This window comes from Aedes albopictus, chromosome 1 (genome assembly GCF_035046485.1).
Source record: "Aedes albopictus strain Foshan chromosome 1, AalbF5, whole genome shotgun sequence".
Classification (NCBI taxonomy): domain Eukaryota; kingdom Metazoa; phylum Arthropoda; class Insecta; order Diptera; family Culicidae; genus Aedes; species Aedes albopictus.
The window spans coordinates 215,766,128-215,780,071 of NC_085136.1; the positions used below are offsets into that span (position 1 = coordinate 215,766,128).

Consider the following 13,944-nt stretch of genomic DNA (forward strand, 5'->3'; position numbering starts at 1 on the left):
CATTCTTCTGCACTCTATCTTTACCTACTTCTTCTTGATGTAATATCCCAACTGGTACAAAGCCTGATTCTTGGCTTGATTTTGTATATCGTGTGGAAGGCACAGAAAATCAGGTAAATGATTCTATAACAAACTTGAAAATCGGAGTTCAGTTTTTGCACAAATCAATCAAGCATTGATTGAAAAGACGGGCTTGGTGGTCTAATGGCTACTGCTTCTGATTCATATGCAGAAGGTCGTGGGTTCAATCCCTGGGCCCGTCCCTTTCCAACTACTTTGTATCTTTCTATCTACTGTCTCTCTTCTCTACATATACAACTTATGTACTTTCGTGACGAACCAGCACAAATGTGCTGGTGAGCGATAACAGTTTTGCGTATTTTTTCATCGTTTTAGTCTTTGTTTTAAATATGTGATGTAGTTTGTTTCAATAATTCATCCATTACTTATGTTTGTATGTGCGCAAACAAACTTTTGTTTACTTAGCTTCTGAGATTTACCACAATAAGGTTAACAAAAAGTAGACAAAACCGTAAAACATGGAAAAGTCTTACGTTTCGCATATTTTATGTTTCCGTGTTTTCAAGAGTAGTTCTTTCATGAGGAAAAATAATTATTGTTTTGTTGGGAAATCTAAGAGTTCATTTTTGCGCTCCGTCCCGAAAGGGATATTCATATGTTCATAGCCATTGTTAGAACCAGAAACGAATGAAAAAAACGCTTTCCTTTCTTCCAACTTTTTTTTTTAGTTTTCTTTATTTGGAGTAGGGAAAAACCCCTGGGAGCGGAATTCCATTAATTAATTGGATCACTTCTCCAAGAGGCACAAAATCTACTCTTCTTTTCAAATTTTATGTACAATTCAGGTACACTTCCAGTGAGAAATAATTCTCTTTTAACCCTCGAGCGACCGCGCTGTTGTATTTTGTACAACACGTTGAAAAAATTTCGCTTTTTGTACTCAGCATTAGCGTGGTGCTGACGCAGGTAGTCAACCGCGCGAGTTACGGAAGGTTAAGGGAGTGTGACTTAAATCTAGCTTACATTACAGTTATTACATTTCATGTAAAATTCGGTACAAACATTTCAAAAGGGCGTAACTGCATTTTGAAACAAACCCCTCTTTCACATCTGTGGATCGTATTTCAATGCCGCCATGCAAATCACCGCCATATTGGAAAGGAGAAGCAATTTCTCTGTCTAGTAATGTTTGTGAATTTCGTGGGAAACTTTAAATATGGCCCACAGATGTGAAAGAGTGGTTTGTTTCAAAATGCAGTTACGTCCTTTTGAAATGTTGGTGCCGAATTCACTATAGCAATCATTTGACAAACAGCAGTTAAAAAAGTGATAATAAGGAAATACTCTCTCAAATTAGGCAGCTGGTTGAAGTACGGCAGATCACCGGTGATGTATTAAGGCTTGACAGTAGGGCCGGATTGCTGATGTAGATGGGTGGCCTCTGTTACCTGTGAGAATAGCTGAATCCCCTTCAAACGGCTGGATGTAGTGAGAGGTAGATCATCGGCGACGTACATGGACTTCGGGTTGGCAATCGAACCAGATTTGCAGTGTAGATTTTTATGCTGGTACAAGAAAAAATGTTTTTTAATGGGCGCAGTATCGCTGGCTTCGGCCAGACATATACCAGGCCATGTTACCTTAGAGAATAACTGGCGGTTCCTCCTGGCCGAGCAGCTGGATGAAGCAGGAGGCAGATCATCGGTGATGTACGGAGGCTTGGTATACGGAGCGAATTGGCGATGGACATTCCCAGGCTTAGGGAAAAACTAGCTGTTCCTGACCGAGCAGCTGGATGCAGTAGAAGGCAGATCATCGGCGATGTACGGAGGCTTTGCATACGGAGCGGATTGGCGATGGACATTCCCAGGCTGACACAATAGATAAGGCTTTTTAATGGGTGCAGTACCGCTGGCTTCGGCCAGACATATACCAGGCTCTGTTACCTTAGAGAATAACTGGCGGTTCCTCCTGACCGAGCAGCTGGAAGCAGTAGAAGGCAGATCATCGGCGATGTACGGAGGCTTGGCATACGGAGCGGATTGGCGACGGACATTCTCAGACAGGCTCTGTTACCTTAGAGAATAACTGGCGGTTCCTCCTAACCGAGCAGCTAGATGCAGTAGAAGGCAGATCATCGGCGATGTACGGAGGCTTGGCATACGGAGCGGATTGGCGACGGACATTCTCAGGCTGACACAATAGATAAGGCTTTTTTAATGGGTGCAGTACCGCTGGCTTCGGCCAGACATATACCAGGCTCTGTTACCTTAGAGAATAACTGGCGGTTCCTCCTGACCGGGCAGCTGGATGCAGTAGAAGGCAGATCATCGGCGATGTACGGAGGCTTGGCATACGGAGCGTATTGGGGATTGACATTCCCAGGCTGACACAAAGATAAGGCTTAGAAAATAACTGGCGGTTCCTCCTGACCGAGCAGCTGGATGCAGTAGAAGGCAGATCATCGGCGATGTATGGAGGCTTGGTATACGGAGCGTATTGGGGATGGACATTCCCAGGCTGACACAAAGATAAGGCTTTTTAATGGATGCAGTACCGTTGGCTTCGGCCAGACATATACCAGGCTCTGTTACCTTAGAGAATGAATTATATACCACAGCACAGTGCAGTGTATATAACGCCTACAAGTTATATACAACCAAAGCAAACTGTATTGCTGAACCTTCATAGTTTTTTTACGCGTAAAGTTCTTGCAAATTGAGCCCTTTATTAGGGAAAAATGAGATTATTTGTATTTGGGACTTCATTGATAACCTAGAACATCCTGAACATCATGAAATTTGGAAAAACGAAATAATTGACTTACCAGTTGTTCTAAAAGCAGAATTTGGATGTGGGTTACGTCTATATGTATTTATTAAGCCTTCATCAAGAATATCAAAATGTATTTTGTATTCTGGGATGCAAGGATGGGAACACTCACTTGCAAAGAATTACACTCACTTGATATTTCCTCTGCTCAGAAGCGTGCAATCAAGAAATGATGTATGGACGACTTTTGCATTGTGGTTTTGTCTGAAACTTTGCCGAATAGAGTAGGGGTCGCTCACGCATACCGAAGTCGTGAGGGAGCTGCGAAGGCAACTCTCCACGAGGTGAATGTAAATTACACTCACCTCGTGGAGAGTCGCTTTTACAACTCTGTCACGACTTTGGTATACGTGTGCGACCCCTACTCTATTCGGCAAAGTTTTAGACAAAACCGCAATGCAAAAGTCGTCCATACATCGTTTCTTGATTACACACTTCTGTGCTGAGAAAATAGCAAGTGAGTGTAACTCTTAATGCAGGTCCCAGTGAAGTTCTTGAAATATCAAATGTCATTTAGAGACACTACAGGGATATTCCACATCAGCCAAACCACCTTGGAGTTCAGGACTTCAGGTCTACACTCGTAACAGTATCCATATCTGTTATACTGAGTAACGCTGCATATTGATGATGGTTAACCTGGGCTTGTTAGGGGAATATCTGTAAATAAAAAGAAAATCGGGTTAAGTACGGTTCCTTTGAATTCCACTAAGAATTTGCATCCTTTGACAGATACGTATTTCGACCTCAACTGTAAGGTCGTCTTCAGTGTCTTGTACTTGACTTGAGTCGAGTCAAGTACAAGACACTGAAGACGACCTTACAGTTGAGGTCGAAATACGTATCTGTCAAAGGATGCAAATTCTTAGTGGAATTCAAAGGAACCGTACTTAACCCGATTTTCTTTTTATTTAACGCTGCATAATCAACCGCACTTACTGGAGAAACCTGAAGTCAACCAGCTTATTGTAAACCTTTGGGACATTTAGCGTCGTCCAAACTACAAGAATTTTTTTGTGTGTTTTCGCCATAAATCAGTGATCACCAAAGCGCGGCCCGCGGGCTGCACGTGATGTCGAGTTCTCTATGTTGACGTAGAATTTCTTGATATGTTTCTCAAGGATGTTGTTCAGTGTTCTACTCTCAAAATAATCTAGGATAACGTGTTTAACGTTTCACAAATGAATCCAGGAGGTGCAGTACAAGCAGTTGTAAAAACAGGCCTGAGGATCGCTGCATAAGTAATAGTATTGCATAATCTGCTGGTTTCGCGAGGCTTTTGGAATCTCAAATGTCATTCTGAATGATCGCCATTACGGTTTCGCCTTTCCGTGATAAGAACAATACTGGCATTCGACTTGAACAGGTCGAACCTTCTTCTTATTCTTATGTATCACAGCAAACTTAGGACCTATTCAAAGCGAACGCCTAAATAGATGTCTTGTGCGCTGATCCACAATTCCACCGTATCATTGCAGAAACGGAGAATTGACCTTCTCACCATACAAAAATTCAGCTCATTACTACAAATCTAGTACTTCACCGTTCGTGTCCTATAGGAAGCAATCGGTGAAGTACTAGACTGAAAGCAGTGAGCTGGATTTTTGCATGGTGAGATGATCAATTCTCCATTTCTGCAATACAATGGTGCAAACAGAGTGGGTATTATTATTTCTTGCCTAATTTGATGCTATTCGAGCAAAAGTTTGGGTAACTGAGTTGTTGTATTATTAATTTCTTGCAACTTCAATAACACGGTTACCCAAACTTTTGCTCTAACAGCATCATTCATTCATTTCATTTATTTAGTTAACATCAAATTCATGATAATACTGAATCAACAATTTGCCGCCATAATACTCGATTTGCAGCTGCAGCTCTCCAACGTCGGTCACGCCCAACACTCGCCAGATCACGCTCCACCTGGTCCGCCCATCGTGCTCTCTGCGCTCCACGCCTTCTTGTACCAACCGGATGGTTAGCAAACACCAACTTTACAGGGTTGTTGTCCGGCATTCTTGCAACATGCCCTGCCCACTGTATCCTTCCGGCTTTGGCCACTTTCTGGATACTGGGTTCGCCGTAAAGTGCAGCGAGCTCGTAGTTCATCATTATCCGCCACACACCATTCTCCTGCACGCCGCCGAAGATCGTCCTTAGCACCCGTCGCTCGAAAACTCCGAGTGCTTGCAGGTCCTCCTCGAGCATCGTCCATGTCTCGTGTCCGTAGAGAACCACCGGTCTTATTAACGTATTGTACATGGTACATTTGGTGCGGGGGTGAATCTTTTTTGACCGCAGTTTCTTCTGGAGCCCATAGTAGGCACGACTTCCACTGATGATGCGCCTTTGTATTTCACGGCTCACGTTATTGTCAGCCGTTAGCAAGGGACCGAGGTAGACGAATTCTTCTACCACCTCGAAAGTATCCCCGTCTATCGTAACATTGCTGCCAAGGCTTGCCCTGTCTCGCTCAGTTCCACCTACCAGCATATACTTTGTCTTAGCCGCATTCACCACCAGTCCGACCTTTGCTGCTTCACGTTTATGGCGGGTGTACTGTTCTGCCACCGTTCCAAATGTTCTAGCAATTATATCCATGTCATCCGCAAAACAGACAAATTGGCTGGATTTCGTGAAGATCGTACCCCGGCTGTTGAGCCCGGCTCGTCGCATAACACCTTCCAGGGCGATGTTGAATAGTAGGCAGGAAAGTCGAGATAGTAGGCAGGAATCGAGACTCGAGTGAACTGGATAGTTCACCCGAAATCCTTACACTGTTCTGCACACCGTCCATCGTTGCTCTTATCAGTCTAGTCAGCTTCCCGGGAAAGCTGTTCTCGTCCATAATTTTCCATAGCTCTGTGCGGTCGATACTATCGTATGCCGCTTTGAAGTCGATGAACAGGAGATGCTTTGGGACCTGGTATTCACGGCATTTCTGGAGGATTTGCTGTACGGTGAAGATCTGGTCCGTTGTCGACCGGCCGTCGATGAAACCGGCTTGGTAACTTCCCACAAACTCATTTACTTTAGGTGAAAGACGACAGAAGATGATCTGGGATAGCACTTTGTAGGCGGCATTCAAAATGGTGATCGCTCGAAAGTTCTCACACTTTAACTTGTCGCCTTTCTTGTAGATGGGACAGATTATCCCTTCCTTCCACTTCTCCGGTAGCTGTTCGGTTTCCTAGATCTTGACTACTAACTGGTGCAGACAGGTGGCCAACTTTTCCGGGCCCATCTTGATGAGTTCTGCTGCGATACCGTCCTTTCCAGCCGCTTTGTTGCTTTTGAGCTGGTGGATGGCATCCTTAAATTCCCTCAGCGTGAGAGTTGGATCGTTCCCGTCCTCTGCTGCACCAACATAGTCATTTCCTCCGCTGCCTTGGTCCTCCGTGCCTACATTCTCTTCGCCATTCAGGTGCTCGTCGAAGTGCTGCTTCCACCTTTCGATCACCTCACGTTTGTCCGTCAGGAGGCTCCCTGCAAGTTTCGGCTTGCGGCACGTAGCCTTTGCGGGATGCGTTGAGCTTCTGGTAGAACTTACGTGTTTTCTGTGAACGGCACAGCAGTTCCATTTCCTCGCACTCCGCTTCTTCCAGGCGGCGCCTTTTCTCCCGGAAGAGACGGGTCTGCTGCTTCCGCTTCTGTCTGTATCGCTCCACATTCTGTCGGGTTCCATGCTGCAGCATTAGCGCCCGCGCTGCATCCTTCTCCTCCAGAACCGCTCTGCACTCCTCGTCGAACCAATCGTTTCGTCGACTCCGTTCTACGTACCCGATAGTGCTCTCGGCTGCGTTGTTGATGGCTGCTTTGACTGTACTCCAGTAGTCCTCTAGAGGGGCCACATCGAGTACACCCTCGTCCGGCAACGCTGCCTCGAGATTCTGCGCGTATGCTGTGGCGACATCCGGTTGCTTCAGTCGCTCTAGATCGTACCGAGGCGACCGCCGGTAATGTACATCGTTAATAACGGAGAGTTTTGGGCGCAGTTTAAGGACAGACTTGTAAGAATCCCAAAATGGCCGCCACAATGGCCGACTTTGGTACCTACTCACGATTTCGAAAGCACAAATCTCTTCGTAAACAAAACCAGCGCACCTGAGCTTCTTATTTTAAGCTTATTACAAGTGAGCAAGAACAGAATAATAAAATGCACTGTTGTTTGAAGCTTGCTTCTTGAGATTTGTGCGTTTGAAATTCTGATGCACTGTTGAAGCGGGATTTCAAGACGTTTGTCCTTAACCTTGACCAGGTAGTGATCAGATCAGAGTCGATATTAGCGCCACGATAGGTTCTGACGTCGATAATGTCGGAGAAGTGCCGTCCATCAATCAGAACGTGGTCGATTTGCGATTCCGTTTGTTGTGGTGATCTCCAGGTGTAACGATACGGGAGGCTGTGCTGGAAGAAGGTGCTACGAATGGCCATGTTTTTGGAGGCGGCGAAATCGATGAGGCGTAGGCCATTTTCGTTCGTCAGCTGGTGGGCGCTGAACTTTCCAATCGTCGGTCTGAATTCCTCCTCCTGGCCTACCTGAGCGTTTAGATCCCCTATGATGATCTTGACGTCGTGGTTTGGGCAGCGGTCGTACTCGCGTTCGAGCTGCGCGTAAAATGCGTCTTTGTCATCATCAGTGCTTCCGGAGTGAGGGCTGTGCACGTTTATTATGCTGATGTTGAAGAAGCGGCCCTTGATCCTCAACCTGCACATTCTTTCGTCGATCGGCCACCAACCGATCACGCGCCCTTGCATGTCGCCCATCACTATAGAAGCTGTTCCCAGCTCACGTGTGTTGCCGCAACTCTGGTAGATGGTATGATTACCTCTAAAAGTTCGCACCATAGATCCTGTCCAACACACCTCTTGCAGCGCTAGGATTCCGAACCCGCGGTCCTTCAGTATATCGGCGAGTATGCGGGTGCTCCCAATGAAGTTGAGAGATCTGCAGTGCCACGTACCGAGTTTCCAATCGCAAGCCCCTTTTCGTCGCTGTGGTCGTCGCCATTGGTATCGGTTCGCATTCATCTCTTGTTGATTTTCCGGTGCTAGTCTTTTTTACAGCTGGCTCGCAGGGCCTGACACCAACCCACTAACCCAGGGAGCTGGGCTTACCTTTTCGAAAGCTACGGGTTCTGCATTGGCATTTCCTCCAATTACAGTGCTAAATAGCTAGGCTCAAGCGCCAGTCTTCGCCGGGGGTGGTGTTTTTAATGGGCGCCCAGGAAATAATATTTTACCTGAGATTCCACCCCCACATCATATTAGGCATGAAATCATAATACCCACGCGGTTTTCACCTTTTCATTTCAGAAATGGAGAATTGATCATTTCACCATACAAAAATCCAGGTTACTACTTCCAATCTAGTACTTCACTGGTTGCGTCCTATGGAAAGTAAATACCCATGAAACATAACCGGCGGACTCATCTCTTACAAATATTTGGCCAGATTGTTTTTGTTCTACGATATTTGACCGAAGAACTCTTCGATCTTTATCTAAAAACAAAGGCTTAACTTGGCAGACAACAATATCTTGAGCTGCCTTATGATAAGCATTTAACTCGTACCTTGCATTCTCACATTGAGGACCACTTAAAAAAATGTACCTACCTACATTTCCAACCTCAGCCCTATTCGAACTATGGGAACTATGCTACGAAAGATACACATTTCTCGTATACTTTTTTACAAACGTAGTTGTTGATTTTAATGTATTCATTTTTTGGTGCTGTTCAAGTAAATTTTGACCATTTAGCTTTCCATATTAAATCGCAATACGGTTTCCGAAGTACAAGCTGCTACGAAACCTTTCCGTGCCACCCGCTCGCATAGCATATCTTGCGTGCGCGTATGTTACCCTTTTAGCCGCCCTGATGCTGTCTGAGCTTTTCCGGAGGGATTTGAATGCCTTCAAGACTTTTCGCGAACACATCGCCGACTTGGCTAGGGGGGTTAGGAATGTATACACCACACCACACTCCACCTACATACATGAGCGAGTGGTACCTTTTTGGTACGGAGTAAGTGCGCAGCTGGAAAGATAAACTGCTGCAAGATGTTGCCACGAGAAAAAAGTTATTTTTATCACCGCTTACGGATGATTCCGCCGTCGCTACACGGATCCCATTTCTCTTGGAAGGCCACTCTTTCGGAAAAGCTTGGCTCGAGAGAGCTACCATCTCAGAAGGTACCGTTCGGGGCGACAGGCAAAACCTGTTATCTCTTATTGACGATTGATGTCGGTCGGTCGGTTGGTGCTTGAGGGAAAGCATGTTGGTTGTTATTTAATTTTGAATTTTTTATATCCTTTGGAATTCGTCGAAATCGGGATACACTTCACGTAATCGCCACCACACACGATTCTCTTCTTTGCTCATGGCTGAGAAGAGCTAAAGACACCGTTTGGATACACAGACAAAAATAATGAGGATTACTTGTCCTGTAATCTTCATTTTAGTCGTGTAAATTTCCTGTTTTGATGATTTACATGATCTTCTTCTTCTTTATAGCTCGACGTTCGCATTGGAACTTGGCCTGCCTCTCTTCAACTTAGTGTTCTTAGAGCACTTCCATAGTTATTTATTTGAGGGCTTTCTTTGCCTGCCATTGCATGAATTTGTACATTGTGTGGCAAGTACAATGATACTCTATGCCCAGGGAGTCGAGAAAATTTTCCCGACCGGAACGGGAATCGAACCCGCCGTCTCCGGATTGGCGATCCACTAGGCTAACTGGAGACTGGTTTACATGATATATCCTGTAAATATGTGTTATATGTCATGTAAATACTCTCAGTCATGCTAAATTACATGACATATACTGGAAGTTTACATGATATTTCATGAGATTTACATGGCATGCTATGTAAACTTCTGTGAAATCCCACGCTTCAATTATGTGCATTATTGGTCACAAAAATTTACACAATTTTTTCGATATGTGTATGGGTATCCTCGTTAGGTATTAAGAATTTTGGTTTTAAATTTTTTATGAAATTAATTACAAGTTCTTTACATCTGAAAGCTTTTGAGAAAAAAAATACTATTACGCATTTCGCGCCAAATCGTTTGAGCAGCTGGCAACACTCATTCAGATTTCGAAGAATCTTTCTGAAAAATGTGTCCCACTTGTCATGGTTAGTTTGTTTTTTTTAATTATTATTATTATTATTATTATTATTATATTTTATTAAAGACACTTTACCAAATAAGTTGGCATTCGTGTCCAAGTTTTTTTAATTGAACACATACTATACTGCGCCAATCTAATACTTCTCGTTTCAGCGTAGGAAATCATGTCACATATTGTGTTCAACAGATTGAGGCCACAAGAGCAGTCCCTCGTCGGCAAATCGTTACAAGTTGTTGTTTGTCCACTTTACCTCTGGCTGCCAAAATCGATGTAGCTGTATGTGGACAAAAATATCTCATTATGCAATACCTTCCTAAAACATTACTGTTCTCACTACAATCCCCGTTACGTTTCCCCGAAACTAGCATAGTATTTTACGCTGACACAAATTTCGATTTTCTTTTATGCAACCCCCCTTGCAAAATTTTGATCGGAATTCAACATTTTGAGGAGGGACACAAATATATTGTGTATTCAAGAATTTTTTTCAAATTGTAAGGTGGAATTAGAGCCGCTCAGAAAATTTCTTAACAAATCCGATGATTTTAACGATTTTTCCTAATCGTTTGAGTATTTTTTCATCAAATACATTTATTATTCATCCTGTTTTTTCCAAGCGATATTCTACTGTTTCGTTGACGGGTTTTGTGTTTAAAAACATAAAAATGGCAACATATAGGGTAATTCGCCAATTGTTGAACGGTTAGTACTGTTTTCCTTTGTTTTTCCGTGCATAATTCCACTTTAGTTGAAAAATATCCTGTGAACGTCTAGATCTACTCTGAGAGATCTACTTATTCCTTATACTGCCCATTGGATTTGTATTCCTTTAAATTCCATTTTCTAAGAGAAAATAGAACATTTGTATGGGAAGTCTGCAACCCAAATGTTGAACGCTTCCTTAAGCTTGCTCATCCTAATGGTAAGTTCCCAAGTAGAGCGCTCAAGTAAAATTCCTCCTTTTTCCGTAAGTAACTTTGACATTTGTTTAACCGACAGCATTTTTACGAAAAGATGCTGTAAGAAGGATGTGAAGAAGGGCACTGCATACGGCGATTGCTAGATAAATTGTTTGTTGTTCGTGTGGCGTTTCGTGGCCTTGTTGTTTACGATTTGGACTTAGAGAAATTTCGTTCGTTTCCTCAGGAAGTGTGATTGAAATTAAAATTTAATTTTTGCGCGCGTATGGGGAAAATCCAGATTGTGAGATTTCAACGGAATTCCAACGGAAATGCTAATGAGAGACATTGCGCTGGGATTCTAAGGGAACTTTTAATGGTATTACAGCGAGAACTATGGTTGGATACTAATTATAAATTCTGCAAAATTGGAGTTCGGACTACGGTGGGAGGAATTCTGCTTGGACTCTGACGGTTACCTTGTGGAGTTTTAGACGGAATACGAGGTAGGACCAAGCTTCACGGGGAATTTAATGACAGGCCTGGTAGCGAGTCACTATTTAGTGACTTGGTCACTATTTTCGTGTAAGTCACTATAAAGTCACTATTTTCAAGACTTTTCAACTAAAGTCACTTTTTCTGTTAAAAAGTCACTATTTTCAACTATTTTCAGTGTTCTGAAATCTAGTTAGTGAGTAAAACAAGAGTTGATATTTAGAAAAGTGTACATCAAGCTTTGTGTTACTGAAGGCAAAAAAAAAATTGTATTTTTTTTGCATATGATTCATGGGACTACAGAACAAACAGAAGTTTGGGATGATATCCTCAACAATAAAGGAAATCAGTTTTTTTTTAAGAAACCTTAGACAACTTTTAATAAAACTCGTGGCGGAGTTTACGTTAAAATTTTCAGTGAACATGCTGAAAGCCTTATGTTGCTGTAATATAGATCTTCCGTATGCTATTCTGGTGCCGTTCCTGGAAGAAACTTCGTTAGACTTCGTGAGCCTGGTATTTTTTAAGGAATGTCTAACAAATGCATCCCTAAAAAATGTGGCTTAAGCCCTTGTGAATGTCTGTTATATTTTTTAACAGTATTTCTCAATTATTTTCTGTAGAGATACTTAAAAAAAAAAGAATAATTGCATTCGGGAAATATTCGTTGGTGAAACATGCTTTTGTAGAAGTCCTGAATTATTTATAACAAAACTCCTTGATAAATCCCCGAAATGATATCTCCCAAAAATCTGCCAAAATGTGCAGTTTTTACAATAGTTGTTTAAGGAGTACCGAAAAATACTTTTTAACTGATTTTTCCTTCAAAGAAAACAATATTTGGGGCTTTTCTTAGAGAATAATTGAGAAAGTCCTCCAAACTCTACACTCTAAACCAATAATCAGTCGAGAACATGGCTGTGCTGTCTCATGAGCAATCGAACCAATATATCCGTTCAGATCTGAGAAAAGGAAAAAGATAACTATTTGAGCCAGAACTTGTTTCTTATGTTTAAATTTCATGCCGACATATTATGCATTAGCTTCATACTTTTCGAAGGGAAGCTATTAAAACATACAGCTAATAAAACATTCATCAAAATGCGTGATGGAGAAATAATAGCCTTTTAATAGAATATTGCAGAAGTTCTACAGAAACTTTAGAGCAGGCCATTTTTATTAACGTAATTTTAAACTAAGAAGTTCATACATGACGGATTCGAAGAGGATGCTTTACTCACCATAAAAATAGTCTTATTATTTTCTGTTTTATTTGTTTTCACAAATTCTATTTTTTATTTGGGAGGATTCTTGTAAAAATATCAAAGAAATCATGCTTGAGATATTCTAACTCAAATTTACTCACAAATTTCGTTATACATGTTTTTTGAGTGTTTCATTTAAAATTGCTCAGATAAAATCGCCAATAATTTCTTCATCAACCAGGGTTTAATTTAAAAACACTCAATGACATCCGTTTTTTTTTCTTAAAACTTCATCGATAATTCTTCAATCCCACCAATGTGCCCCAAAATGTTTCTACCAGTACCGTAAATGGTCAACATTTACGTTCATCTGTCTCATGCACATCTGGGCTCATTTAGTTCTGCACAATATGCTAGAAAATGGAATATACATGCAATTCTGTACAATTTTCGGGATGAGTCTGGAAGATTTTTCTTGTGAATATTCATTATGCGATACTCCAGGGCAGTGAATCAAAATTCAGCCATCGTGCAACAATAATGACAATGTCGCAACTTGAATTTGTTGTGACAATGTACCCAATGCGACATAAGTTTATCCCAACTTGAACAGAATAGGATAAAGATCGTGTACCACGTGTTTAGAGATTTTTAAGCCTTACATTGTGATTTTCGAGCGGTAACTTCGAGTCGATAAACACTGCAACGCTGCTGAAGGTCTATCATCAAACAGTTTCGATTTTGGGTTAGTAATAATTGATTATTGACGAGTTGAACGAGTACGCAACAAATTCAGCTTCCGTTTTGTCTGCAACAAAAAAATTCGAGAACATGTCATTAGGCCATATGAATAAAGCTGAGTAAATACTCCTTAGGGAACGTCCATAAATTACGTCACGCTTTTAGGGGGGAGGGGGGTTCAGAAAAGTGTGACGACTCTTACAAAAATGTTAGAGGTCTCATACAAAAACTGTGACATAAGGGGGAGGGGTGGTTGAAAATGGGCAACTTTTGCGTGACGTAATTTATGGACGTTCCCTTACTCAGATCTCTGTGAAGTTTGAGATTTGCTCCACGGCTTCACATAGATTTAGTAAAGAGTATTTACTTAACTTCATCCATACGGCCTATTATCTGTTATCGGTTGGGATAAAGAGTAATCGCCGCGCCTTCTTTGTTGCTTGTTTTGTGCCTCTTTTGTCTGACAATTCCCTTCACTGCTCCAGGGTTTTCTGAATGAACTTCGTTCAACAATTTTTAGTCACTAATCAAACTTTTTGTGCCAAAAGTCACTATTTAGTCACTTTTTTGCTTTCTTTAAGTCACTATTTGGTCACTATTTTTGAGAAATTAG

General features: G+C 42.1%; 1 protein-coding gene across 1 annotated transcript in view; it reads left to right on the forward strand.

Annotated features, from left to right (window-relative positions):
• Nucleotides 1-13,944, forward strand: part of LOC109621537 (proteoglycan Cow) — a 626,835-nt gene that overhangs the window by 1,325 nt on the left and 611,566 nt on the right. The gene's annotated exons all lie outside the window — the stretch shown is intronic.